Raw genomic sequence first — 15,357 nt, 5'->3', positions numbered from 1 at the left:
CTAATAAATATAAGCATTACATATCGTTTTTATGTATGCATACAGTGATACACTACGTAATAGTACTATGATTATAAACAAATCATTGAGATATCACATCATACGGAATTATTAATAAATACAATTTGTTTTCCTTTTCCTCAGTAAACAACTTATTATGAGTCTTACTTTTGGAATTGTTTTCAATATAGAAGGATACCTACTCTCTACAATTTAAGGTAGGGATGATAGGGTGCCAATTTGTTCACATTGCCGATTTCTTGTGCTGAGAACAGTAAAACTTTTTAAAAATTTGATTGTGCATGAATATTTCAAAATTAATTGTTTGTACATGTATTTTGTTATAATTCATTCATTGATATATCAACAAGAAAGAATAAAAGCATATGTTTCACAGCCAAGTTAAGTTTCTCTGTAGTTTCCTACCCCCCCCCCCCCCCCGCCGCACCAAAATTGACAATCATTACATATAAGTCATACAAATGTTTACTTTTTTTGTAAGTAAATCTCTAAAGATGTAAATAAGCACTGCAAACAAAGATGTGTGTATTTAATATACTACTACATTACACTTAACCAGATAAAATGTAATCAGGATGAAGCTACAAGGGGTGAGTGGTGCAAATTTACCAATTTGTCGCCATACACACAGAACACCAAATAAAGAAACTGTGAGTGGTGTGTGGAATGCATAAAAGATGGCGGCAAATTATCTCAAATAATCAGTGCAAAAACCAACAAATAGACTGTTATTTGTTACATATCCTGCAAAAACATTGATAAAAAATGTTATCGTCCCATAACATAGCCGATTAAGTTAATGTGTACATATGGTCAACGTACATGTAATTCTAATATACAAGAAGGCTGACGTATCAGGCGGGGATCCAGAAAATTAAATTTCAAAAATGATCGGTTGAATTACATTAAATGCTTTGAAAATTGTTTTAACCTATGGCACGGGTCAAAATGCATGATAGAAGCTATGTACAGTGTAATTGAAAACTTTCATTTTATATCAATATGTAGTATTACCTATTATAACAAATGAGAGTATAGCACAACTGCCACAAGCAATACATGTCCTTTACCGGCACCACCTCCCTCCCCATAAAAAATGAAACAATTGTCGTTTTATTTGCTAAAATGTGTGTGGTTCAAGATTTTTCTAAAGGACATACCCAATTAGAATTGAAAAAGTGTCGTACGTTTAAAACTATTTTTATCAAATTTTTTAGATTTATTTGGTTATATTTTGGTCCATTTGGGTAAATAGATGCACCAGCGCAGCTCTTATTTATATATAATCAGGCCATAAATTCAAAATATTTTCAAAAATTAATAGCTTTAAATTTAAAATAAATAGCTTAAAGTGGATGAAAAAAGGAAAGCAAGTCGAACTCGATGAGTGCTAATACCTGTGTTGAATGAATGGTACAGTAGGATATGCGCAAAAAAGTCCCGTCTTCTCTTTCCTACCCTATATTTATTGCAATATTAAATCCGATTATAAGAGTCAAATTAAAAATCAAGTACGGATATGTACATGTTTATCAAAAGTAAAACTACTCATAATTTATCTACAGTGCATCGTTATGGAGCTACATAGAAAGTTTTATATTAATTTGCTGAGCCAAATAAAAAAAAGCTGGAAAACGAAGAGAAAACAAAATGGGGACAGAATAACTGGCAAACTAATTAGGACTATATAGCCCCCCCCCCCCCCTCTTGAAATGTATATACTGAAAACAGATTATTGGAGTACAACATCCGCACACAATTTAAAGAAAATTTCATGTTTTTTTTATCATTTTCGCTAGCTAATGTAAGACATCAAAAATACCCTAAACCCCCTCACGGAAAAGGAAATGCTAGGTGATGAGAGAGAGAGAGAGAGAGAGAGAGAGAGAGAGAGAGAGAGAGAGAGAGAGAGAAGAGAGAGAGAGAGAGAGAGAGAGAGAGAGAGAGAGAGAGAGAGAGAGAGTCGATGTAAATCACAGGTGCGCTAACACCGTTTAAAATTAAAGCTTGCTAGTTGGTCTGCCCTACCCTAGCTACCTCCTCTCTTTTCTCCTTTTAGAGGCTTAATTATTGTCTATATATGCTTGTAACAAATCAAATCAATTTCAAATTCTAAATCAAAACTGAATTTGACACTACAAAACTCTCTCTGTGTCTGTCTGTCTGTCTGTCTGTCTCTCTCTCTCTCTCTCTCTCTCTCTCTCTCTCTCTCCTCTCTCTCTCTCTCTCTCTCTCTCTCTCTCTCTCATATCGACAATGGCATTGCCATACCCTACAATACACTATTCTTATCTCGATTTTTGTCTTTGAGGTTGTAAATCATTATATCTTCTATGGTTTTAAAACTTTATCATAACCTATATTTTGACATGTCGATTATTTCATTGAGTTTTGTACATTTAGATTAAACAGATCTTTCTTCGCGAGCCGATTTTTACACAGTTGGGGCGAATACACTTCGGGTTAAAATTGTTCGGGGGGAAATACATACAGGGCAAACAAAACCACTTAGATTCGCAAAGCCAACAGTGTTATTTCTAATTTAATTGTTTATACTGTGTGGGGTTAATTCATCAATGTTAATTTAACCATTTTATAACCACTATATAAGAGCTATTAAGACATTTATTTGTAGGAAAGAGCATGTACGAATGATCTTTATTTAGAACAGTTTTGATGTTGCTAGGATACAGGTTTCAGATCCATGATTTGATTGGTTAATTTAGATATTGAATCTCGAATTTCGAATCTCGAATCTCGAATCTCGTATTTCGAATCTCGTATTTTGAATCTCGAATCTCGTATGATCCTTCCCGGCTTTCGTATATAATGGCTGCCTTTACATTCAAGTGAATAATTTTACTGATTGTATGGTTTTCTTATACAATTATATTTGTTAAAATTAACGTCTTAAACAATGTCAAGTGCTAAACACAATGAACTGACTTAAATCTTTAAAGCAGAGTTAGTTTACTGAATTTTTTTAATTGTGCTTTACACACGTGCTCGGACGACATTTCCGTATAAAATCGCTTCGTATGGTCATTAAAACAAAAAAGATATTCAAACTATTACGATTTCTGACTAATTATTTATATCTTGTGTAATATTTGTTTCCTGTGTATAATATTGTACCGTGATTAGCAGCGTTCACGATCGCAGGTAGACTTCAAGCCCCGGAGGCTTTCACACCTCTAGAAATTAAGCCCCGCCCTCACCTGAGAATTACCACCCGGTAAAAAGTTCGGCCTTTAAAACGATCTTTCGTTTTTTCTTCTGTTTTTTTCTTCATTTACTGAAACCAGTATATTGTATCATAGCAAACATTTCAAATCTTCTATAAAATCTCTCTCTCTCTCTCTCTCTCTCTCTCTCTCTCTCTCTCCTCTCTCTCTCTCTCTCTCTCCATGCTAACGTATTTTAGTATTTAAATAAAGTACTACGGTAACATGATCGTATGGTTTGTGCCAAATCTTCTATAAAATTCTCTCTCTCTCTCTCTCTCTCTCTCTCTCTCTCTCTCTCTCCATGCTGACATACGAATATTTTAGTATTTAAATAAAGTACTACCGGTAACATGTAGTAATGTTGACAGCGGCTAAATCTACATATTGGCATTAAAAAAAAATTAAGTATGTATTTATCTTTAGTTTCGGGATAATGTCCATGGATTCAAATAATTTGAAGTTCGTTATTCAATGATTGTCTTAAAAATTCTTAATGATTGAAAGTCAACGCTAAAATTAATATTTTTATATCGACAGTGTACTGTCTCCTTCTTTGTGTATGTCTACAGAAAAAAATCTTTTGTCTATCTGGGAACAACGAAAAACCGGAACTAACAAAGGCTCAGACTATACACACGGCCGGGTGACTGTGTCAATGTGTGAAAATTGACCACCTGGTGTATAGGTGTTGGGGCCTAGGAATAAAGAGAGGTAAACGTCGGGGAAATACACTGTTAAAACAAAAAATCTGAATTTTCACTTTTGATTAAAAAAAATCATTATGGTTGCCGGGTGCATTGGGATCATAATCATTTTAAATCTGTCTTAAAAGATTATTATAATTTACTTACATGTAGGACTAGTTTCATGTAATGTTTGCACAAAAGTGGGATTTATTATATCTTTTTAATAGTGATTATACATCGAGGTCAAAATTTAAAAAAATGCATTAACTTTTATAACCGATTGCTGAACATGAATCGTTTCGACATAACACAGTACTGCAAGGGGTATCAAGTGGATTCGGGAAGAAAAAGGAGGGGAGTGATATTATCCATATAATTACATTTCATTTTTCGACTTTAAGTTTGCAGATATTTTTCTAAAACCACGGAGTTGGTTGGCAAAAATAAACGTAAGACATAAAGAAAAATAACCGATTTGTAAAAGAAGCAGATTAATAGACAATCAATTTCTTATTATTCTAATCGATTTCTTATAAATGGATCTATCTCTCTCTCTCTCTCTCTCTCTCTCTCTCTCTCTCTCTCTCTCTCTCTCTCTCTCTCTCTCTCTCTCTCACATTATACAAAAAAGTGTGTAGCGTAGGACATTTTATATATCTTATTACTTAAACATTTAAAAGTAAATCATATATTAAGAAAACTGTACAGCTACGCATATTACAACATGTTACAAACTTTTAAATCCTTCCTTTTATTTCTTGCTGAAATTAATGATACAGTTAATTACCGCTTAATATGTCACTGATTATGTTTAAAATTTATAATGTATTCTGCAGTAGGTGTTATTTTGTAAAATTAAAATCCGACATTTGCAATGTATATTTAATTTTTTTAATCAAAAGAAATCAATTAACAAATGAGCTAGAAACTCGCACGCTATCTTCAAAATGTACCTGTGTAGTCAAGCGGGCAGTCATGATATTTGGACATGTGTACAAAAAAAAAAACAAGCATGGATATATTTTGTGGATTCTGTGTTTAATTGACTGTTTTAGTGGCTAAAACACAGCTTATGAGGCACAGAGAATTAACAATCCGATCATTTAAACGAGGGCTTGTCATATATCATCAATAAGAAATGATTATGTAGCCTTGCTGGTGGGGGGGGGGGGATATCATCAATAAGAAATGATTATGTAGCCTTGCTGGTGGGGGGGGGGATATCATCAATAAGAAATGATTATGTAGCATTGCTGGTGGGGGGGGGGGGGGGGGGGGGGGGGAGGGGTATTTTCGAATGACTGGCAGAATGAACATAATGACATGTACTTTTTTAATAATTAGATTCAACATGTAAAATTCAATACTTTCACCTTATAGCTAGGGAAATTATCATAATTTTATGATCGTAACATTCAATAACAATACACATTTATTAATAAAGAAAATGTATTAAATAAATTTAACGACCTGTTGCATTCTTCTGTCAAGATATCTGTATACATAATGATAATGCTACATGTATTTACCAGGTACAGCATAATAAAAATAAATATCGAAAAAAAAAATATACTGAAGATTCAAAAATCTTATTTTTTTCTCAAATTAATAGTACAGTGCCGTACAGTGGGGTACAGTGCTGGTCAGTGCCCGGTACAGTGGCGTACAGTGGGGTACAGTGCTGGTCAGTGCCCTGTACAGTGGCGAACAGTGGGGTACAGTGGAAGTCAGTAGGACTGTACAGTGGTGTACAGTGGGATACAGTGCTGTTCAGTAGAAATGTACAGTGGGGTACAGTGGGGTACAGTGGAAGTCAGTGAAATGTACAGTGAGGTACAGTCAATGTACAGTGGATGTCAGACAATGGAAGTCAATATTTGGGAATATCAGCGGATTTTGAATTCAGTAGTGCCCCTTTATTAAAAATTATATCATCATTCGGATCATCCCCTCCCATCCCTATAAAAGAGCTTTTGTATTTAATTTATGTATTCAAAATGAATCTGTTCAGCTTGATCAAACTTGACTTAAAGGGAACTTAAAAATGGTGTAAAGACAACTTAAAGGGAGCGTAAATGCCACGTAACGATGCTTAACGGTGGCTCAAGGATGGCATAAAGGTGACTTAAATAAGTTTGGACATTAATGACCTACATGTATAAGCTCAGCTTAAATGTGACTTGAAGGTGGCTTAAAGATTGTTTATCCTTTAAGCTACATGTACCTTTACGTCACCTTTAAGTCACCTTTAAGGACTTGCTTAAAGATTGTTATTCGCCCTGTGACGTTTTCGACCCCATATTAAATATAGTTTGTAATTCAGATTGTGTATTGTTATTCTACGATATAATATCAATTTTACGTCTCAACGAGTCATTTTATACGCTTTCACTGAATAGATGTAACTGCAGTTGAAACACACAATTTGTGAAAAAATAAACACTTTATCATCTTCCCATGTTCTTGTTGATTTATTTTTGAAATAGTGATTTCAATCTGAGATGTTTGAAACATATCAAGCAAGATCATGAAATACTATGGATTATTCATTTCTCATCTTGATATATAATTATAGTAGAAATATAAAAAAATGAATATTGTACTTGTATGTTTTCAATATTCAATTATTGAATTACTTCAGTTGATAGTTGGAATATTAAGAGAACACGAAAAACCATTCTCACATTATTGACTTCTTGAATCAATAATTATGAAGAAAAAGAAAACAAAATAGATCAGTCTCAATCTGATATCTACATTTATTCAAAGGAAGAGATATTCAATTGACCCATATTGCACAAAATGTAGAATGTAACCGCTCAAATTCGAGAGCATTTTTATTAGGGCTGGATGGTCGTGATAACTTTTTAAGACAGTCTTATCTGTAAAAATGAAATCCAATTTGATGGGGCATATTGGAAATGTTTTGTCTTTATGCGAGAAATCGTTCACCTTCTTTCCAAATTAGGAACTGCTTGGGTATAGGTACCTTCGTTCAAACGCTTAAATATCTCCCAAAATCTCTGACTAGGGCTTGCATTTGAAAAACTTGATGATATTACGGACACGTAATGTGAATTAAACGTTAAAAATTGATTTTGACTATGGATGTTGAACCTGTTTTTTATATTTACAATTTGTGTGGGTTTGTTTGCTTTATCCAATTTAAAAAAAAAAAATTGAACACTTAATTAAAAAAAAATAAGAAGCAACTGGATTGATGTGGTAGAATTGTGAGTGGGGATAAACATCTAACAATAATTATATGTGGATTAAAAAATTGGTATTTTAAAATTATATAATATTACATGTATATTATATTACATGTGCATAAAAATACAAACTTTTACAGCCACTAACTGTTTGTCACACATACAGTATATGACACACGCCCTCACCGTCGTAATTTGTTATAGACATATAGAATATCACACTTTTGTTTGATCTCGGCCCTGGTATCAGCCCGAGCGGTTGGTATCGGCCCAAGCCCGAAGGTCGCGGGCCGATACCATCCGAGGGCTGATATCAGGGACGAGATCAAAACAAAAGTGTGATGTTGTTGCTTATCATATATCTAAAATCAAAGACTTTAATTCAAATTTAAATTCCAAATAAGAAATATAATTTATCATGAAGAAGCTATAGTTTTTTTCGGATTTACAAGACTTGTTCGTTTTATTTCTTTTTATATGTGTTAAAATTGTAAGAGTTGTCGGACTTTGTTGACATACCATCGTCATTTGAAATACAGTAGAAGGAAGTCTGTCGTCTGAAATGAAGCATTATTTTTATAGAATTCAAAATATTGCGAGAGAAACTTCCCTCCTACGCAGCTTCGTTATGAGTCAAATTCTTTCACTGGGATTTCGTAAGTTTCCGTCAGATTCCATTCATAAAGATCCATACTGTTATAGCAATTAGAAAGTTGTTTGAGCCCCTGAACGTTCATAAGCGCGTCCATTACTTTAACCCATTAATTTTTACAGTCTAATCTCTGGTTTTCCAAAATTAAGTCTCGTTCCATCCTTCTCTATATCCTCCATAATTTAAACGTTGATTGATATTAAATAAAGCGTGCTATTGTTCTAAATACACAACCGTTGTGTAGGTTACCTCCCCTTACTTAGATACACATCACTCTTTGGCGCTATTTTTGAATTATTATTTTTCAATTTTCGGTAATGAATAAAAATATTCAGATGTGTAAGGTGATGCTTTGTATTATTTATTTGTTATTCTATCGTTATTTTACAAAGTAGTCTAATTTAAAGCAAAGATATTTAGGAATAAGTGATTTTAAATTTGAGGGCAATACACCCCCTTGACGACGGGCTGAGACAGAGAAATATCAGCCCCGAAGGCGATACAGCACTAGTTTCCGATTGCTGTCTCACCTAGTCCAAAACACGTGTATCAGGGCTTATACACTATTAGGTATATGATATGAATATTATATAGCCTTTATGATAAAAAAAAAATCTACTGATTTTGTAGTAAAGAAGAAAGCGCTTTTCTTCACAAATGATTAGATCGGGAGTGCCTACATTAGATGATTCTCTAATTAATACATTCACTATCTTCGTGATTATTTAATTTTTATCAATGCACGTTGTCATCCTGATAATAAAAATCCCCAATGACTTGGAAATTTATTAATGCTGTTATGGAATAGATTATAGAAAATGATGGGAAGTTTCATGAAAGATAATTTCAGAATAGTTGCTGATCAATACTTTACGTATACAGTCATTATATCACATGTTTTGTAGTTTATCGCCAAAACTTGTACATTAATTGTATAGGTATATGAAAATAAAAAGAGAAGACACCTGCCTTATTAAGTAGATTACCTCCGTAAATCCATTACTGATTCCACGTGTACATGAATAAATCACGTGGTGGCAACGTTAGATCAGGAAGTGAAAATATAGAACAAAGAACTCCAGCCATGTTGAATAGTTCAAACATAAAGGTTTGTACTCATATTTTTGTTATGTATTGGAAACAGATATTTATGAATGAAATAAAGTATTTATTAATTTCGAAGTACGTTTTTAAATAATTATATAGCTATAATTGAAAACCAAGTGGTATAAAATCATTCTTACAGTTTTATGATTTGATCAGGTGATTAAATCAGTTAAGCTTGAAGGACTTTTAAGAAAGATTTGTGATAGATGTTTGTGTTCATGTTCATGTCCGACCGTTATTTGATGACCTTTCTCCAAAAAGAAGTTCACCAACGTTAAAAAAAAATATTATCACTTGATTTCCATGTATCGTCGATTTAATTTTAAAATACATTTTAATTTATTGCCACATTGATTCGTAGTTTTATTTTAGCCAAGAAAAATAGGTAAATGTAAATAAAAAGCCAAACTGAGCTATAAAAATCTCCAATATTAGTTTTTATTTGAAAATAGCCTGCATGATATATATTACATTTTGGAAATAGTTTTAATGTGCAAAAAATAGGAAATTAAAAGCCTCGAGGAAGCTGGGTTTTTTTTCAATACATAAATGCAATTATGATTAAATACAACTGACAAACTTCAATATTCTTCGTAAATATTATATAATAATGCAGGATCCAGAAAATTTTTCAAGAAGAAGAGTGAAGGCTGACGCTCAGAGGCAAAATTATGCTAATTTGACTGTGTAAAGTTTTTGTTTTATTTTTTTTCAAAGGAGGTCTGTTGCAGATCCCCCTCTCCCCGACAAACCTGTAGATACGCGCATGTATATCATTTAATGAGATTCCCGTGTGATTTTCTGAGGGAAAAATCGTATTTGTTTATTTGTATTTAAAAATCTTATTTGTTTATTTGTATTTATTTGTAAATGCGGATTTACAGTACTTTTTGCAAAATAATTTTTTCAAATTAAAAGAGGCAATATAATGTTTGTTTAATCTAAACCTTCATATATCAAATCACTAGTTACTTTTATACGGGACAGCTTCCTACATTTTTGCAAATGGGTACTTTTTATTCCAGAAGATCCTTAGTAGAAATACTTTAGGCGGCTGATTATGAACAAAACGAATTGGGCCCAGGATGTGTTACGGTGTCGTCTCTGTGAGATCCCCGGTCCCCCTATGTACTGTTGCTTGTGCCACACACATCTGTGTAAAGCCTGTGTGGGGGAACATCTCTCTAATGAGTCGAAAGAACACAAAGTGATGACATTTGAAAAATGGAGATCTACTGCAAAGTGTCCAAAACACCCTTCAAACATAAGTGTACATGTACTTTTCTGTGAACAATGTACAATTTCTGTCTGTTTACAATGCGCTTCTTCTACGGAACACAAAGGGCATGCATTTGTTGACATAGTGAAAACACTAGAAATTCAGAAGAGAGACTTAGAAAGAGAGCTTAAAGAATTAGAGGAATCAATTTATCCTAAATATAAAGAAATTGCTGAAAAACTCCTGATTCAGAAAGATGATTTGATAAAAAATTGTGAGAAATTTACAACAGCTATTGAAAAACATGGAGACTACTTGCACAAAGAAATAGACACCATTATAAAGAAACTCAAATCAAATCTTACTGAAATAAACTCTAAATACCTAAGAGTCCTTAAAAAACAAGAAGATGAAGTCAAAAGCACCATTTCTGAAATCACACAGAGCATTGCTGATCTGAAGATATTATTGAACTCCAATGACGTCAGCCTTGTCACTGCGTATAAAACCAGGAATGCTGAATTTAGAAAATTACCGCCAAAACTCACAGTATCTTTACCACGTTTTAACCCTCATAGTGTTAACATAGAACAGTTTTATCAACAGTTTGGCTCTATATCAGCGTCATCTATTAGCACAGAAGAACATAGCTACGGAATAGATTCCTTTGGTGACAATTGTTCGGACAAAGTAATCATTGATAGACCACGAACAATCATAAAGATTAGCAGCGAGTGTAAGGGATTCCCTCATGAATACAATCCAATTAGCAGCGTTTCCTGTCTGAGTGATGAAAAAATATGGACCTGTTGTGATATCAATCTCATAAGTCTCTACACCATTCGGGGGGAACTTTTGAAGTCAGTCCAAACCAAGTCAGGGAACAAACCATCAGACATAGCAGTGGTAAGGAATGGGGATTTAGTTTATACTGATCATGATGATAGAACTGTGAATATAGTAAAGACTTCCGAGATGGGGACAGTGATCAGACTACAGGGTTGGAAACCTCGAAGTGTCTGTAGTACCTTAACTGGTGACCTCTTAGTTGTCATGGAAAGTGATGATGATAAACAAACAAAAGTTGAGCTGTACTCTGGCTCCACAAAGAAACAAAGTATTCAATACGATGACAAAGGTCAACCTCTCTATTCATCTGGTGGCATTAAATACATAAGTGAGAACAAGAACCTAGATATCTGTGTGGCAGACTGTGGAGCCCGTGCAGTAGTGGTGGTCAATAAAGATGGGAAACTCCGGTTTACCTACACTGGTTCTCCTGATACTATCAAGGAATCATTTCACCCACGTGGCATCAGTACGGACAGCAAAGGTCGGATCCTGACAGCAAATTTTAAAAGCAATTGTATCCAAATCATTGATCAGGACGGACAATTCCTCCGCAACATTGTTACCAGTGATATGCATTGCCCATGGGGTATGAGTGTGGACACCAAAGACCATCTATTTGTGGTTGAGAAATTCACAGGTAAAGTGAAGAAAATACAGTATTGCATGTAATTAAACGTTAAAATAAAGTATAATGTAATACTACATGTCTTAGCAGTAACAGAGTGACTGTAAATTGTATATAGATTGAATCGTTATGATAAATATCAATACACTGACTGTGCAGTACATTTATATTATATGTTAACAAACTTTTATATAATGATTGTAGATTAACTATTTATTGATTAGATTTTGTGTATGAATTGAATAAATTTATTGAACGGTACACGTTTTAAAAGTGACAGAGCGACTTCATTTGGTAATGGATTGAATCAGGGTTTTTTTAATCTTATACCCAAAAAATTATTTATATTAATTTGTAATGTTAGTAAAAGTTAGATTAATTTACTGTGTTTAGAATGAATAAAGTTTTATAAATCTAAAACAAAAGTTTAAATGTCTCTAGAATAATTGGTTCAGCTAAAAAGTACAGTAATTCTTTTTATCAATCTCTGATTAACATATACATTATATCAAACTTAGTAGGAGCACGTCTACTTGTATTTTGATCAAAATTAGTTGTATTTGTAGAACTTTAGTCTTCCTTTAAAAGACATGCTTCATAAAATATTTTCAGAACCCTGCACACATACTGCTTCAAACTTTGGTCCTTGGCAACTTTTGTATGATTTTAGTAAAAAGGGGTAATCCCTTCATAATTACGGACCAACAGACTGGAAAAATATATTACACGTATGTTTGCATCATATCCACACCGATTTATCGCATATATAGAGATTTAGGGATTTTTAAGGGTCAAAGTCCCTTAAGTTTGATGCAATATATAGAGATAAAGCGACACATTTTGATAAGCGTTGTGAAGAAGGAAAATGTATGTTGATATTCTTAATCGATTTTTATGATCGATTAAATGACACCGGTGTCCCATTTAAGGATCGCTTTCCCCTAAATTACCAACTACATTTTGTTAAGAAAGAACAACAAATTCGATCCGTGCAAGTGCAAGAACAAAAGATGTTAATATATCTGAGTCTTTAATATGAAATGAAGGAAAATATACTGGTCCCATTTTTAGGGCCATTAGACTCGGAAAGTTTATTGCAATTATCTTAAAAGCGACCCAATATTATGCATTACTGAGGCAAGGTTGTTGATTGTACAATTAGGCCAAAATTAAAAATATTTATGTTTCCCCTAACGCGACCGACCCAATTAAATCCCGCCGACTGAATAGTTTTTTTTTAACCACATCGAATAGGTTTTTTTAACCTAATTTATCCAGAATTCGCTTTTAGGAGACCCACACCTTTTTCTTTTTACAATCATTTTGTGAACCTTGATGATCAACATTGGCGAAATACTCGCTTTATGATCGGTAACTTCGCCAGAATATCCCCGAAAGAGAAGTTGAAGTCGCCCTGTATTCTGAGTCAATATCGTGTAAATTAGCCCTAAAGATATTATAATGATAATCATTTAATTTAAAAACGTTTCCACAGCCTCAGTTAACAACTTTTGTGATTGATAATTTGCGAGTTTCTTTTAATTGTTACAATGAAAACGGCCAGGTGCTACCACATATGAATCTACAGTTTGTAGCCTACTGACAGTAGTACTGTGCATTGAAAATTACAACCGATGTTTATCACTTTTATTGTTGATATTACAATTAGTTGGTAACTTGTAATTAGTTTATAACTTTACAAAATTACATGTAATGCTAAAATAATCATAAAACCATCTGTCCACAGTTATCTTAATTTTAAATTGATCCTCTAAACAACGCTTGTATTTGGGTCAAATTTTTAGACTAATACCTCCAAAATACACAGAAGTACAGAGAATGATTTTATTTGTCATTTAACTCACAGAATTACAAAACATTTCATCTATAAAATGTATAAATACATCAAATAAATTCAGTTTAGTTAATACTGTGGTTTCATTAATATTCAAGGGTATCAATTTTCGTGGATAAAGTGAAAATCACAGTTTCAAGGATACGTAAATTCGTGGCCAATGACCCTATCAATACAAATTGTTAGTAGAAAATGCACTTCAATGAACATTTCAATTCATGGTTAAACTTAAAAACACAAACCACGAAAATTGGTACTCAACGAGTATTGATGAAACCAGAGTAGTTTAAATCTTTTAGGAGTTGTTTTATTTTTTCATTGGCTTACTTAAATTTTATTCCAATTTTAATTAATGCAAAAATAAGCCAAATTTTCAAAAATCTTCTTCTCTACTCCCACGCACGTGATAAAGAAACTGATTGCATAGTTATGATGTCTATGAGACCCTCTACCAAAATTGTGAAATTCATGGCCTCTGGGTCAGGGGTTCAGGCTCTAGGGTGGGGCAAATATGACCATGTAGTAAAAATGTATTAATTCTTAGAAAATCTTCTTTTCTACTCCCATTTATATTTTTTTAAAACTAAATGCCTGGTTATTATGTCCATGAAGCCATCTACCACAAATTTGAAATTCATGGCCCCTTGGTCAGGGGTGCAGGCTCTAGGGTGGGGCCAATCTGGCCATATAGTAAAAATGTATTAAACCTTAAAATTTTTTTCTCTACTCCCACCCATGTGGGCAAAAAACTGAATACATGGTTATGATGTCCACTAACACCTCTACCTAAATTGTGAAATTCATGACCCCTGGGTCAGGGGTTCAGGACATGGGGGGAGGGGCCAATATGGCAATATAGTGTTAATGCATATAATGTTTAAAAATCTTCTTCTCTATTCTCACATATCTGTATGAAAAACTGACTTATAATAATGTTTACCAGGAAGTCCTCTACAAAAATTTTAAATGTCATGTCCCGTATAGTATGGGTTTTGACTCTAGGGCAGGGCCAAAATGGATTTAAAAATTATTTTCTTTACTCCCACACACCTAAAAGGAAAACTGAATTCATGATTTTTAGGTTTATAGGTTTCACAGTTCTTTCTGAAAGATTTCAGGCAGGGAGGTGGTCGTCATTACAAGTTTATAATTGTTCTGAAACCTAATCAAATGCATATATGATGCACCTCGACAAGTTTGTGTATGGGTTATATGCTACTCAGGTGACCGTTAAGGCCAATTGGCCCCTTAGTTCATTTATAATTTATAATGTATTTTCAATTATGCCCTGGCCGAAAAAAAATTATTTACTTACCTACCTACCCACCTTTAAAATTTGGGGTTGGGTTAGGGGAAACATAGATATTTTTAATGATGGTCTTATCTGTTACAAAATCAAGACTATTGTCATGCCCATTTATGACATTGTAAGGATTTTTAGGGAACTAAAAGTTTTAATATAAGTGTGCCGTGTGCTAAAAATAAAAGAAATGAAGCAGCAACGGACGGATTCGCATATAGTGTCTTAAATGTTTTTGCAAAATTGAGAGTTTTATGATTATCATTTATCATCAGTAAGAGGGATGTCTCTTGTTGAAATTGGTACACAATCTGTAGGCCCCTAATGTTAAGTACATGAGAATGTACAGAAAAACAAGTACATTGAAAATGAGCGGCTTTGACTGTTGTGATAGCTACAAAGTGAAACTGCAAGTTACAGACGGGGGTAACAAATACCCCCGAAAACAAAGTGGATTGAACTGAGTAAACTAAAATTGTTCTGACATGTGATAGTACAACATGCTATGTATATATATATATATATATATATATATATATATATATATATATATATATATATATATATATATATATATATATATGTATGTATATATATATAT

The sequence above is a fragment of the Crassostrea angulata genome, chromosome 9 (genome assembly GCF_025612915.1).
Source record: "Crassostrea angulata isolate pt1a10 chromosome 9, ASM2561291v2, whole genome shotgun sequence".
Classification (NCBI taxonomy): Eukaryota; Metazoa; Mollusca; class Bivalvia; order Ostreida; family Ostreidae; genus Magallana; species Magallana angulata.
This window is presented reverse-complemented; position numbering follows the sequence as displayed.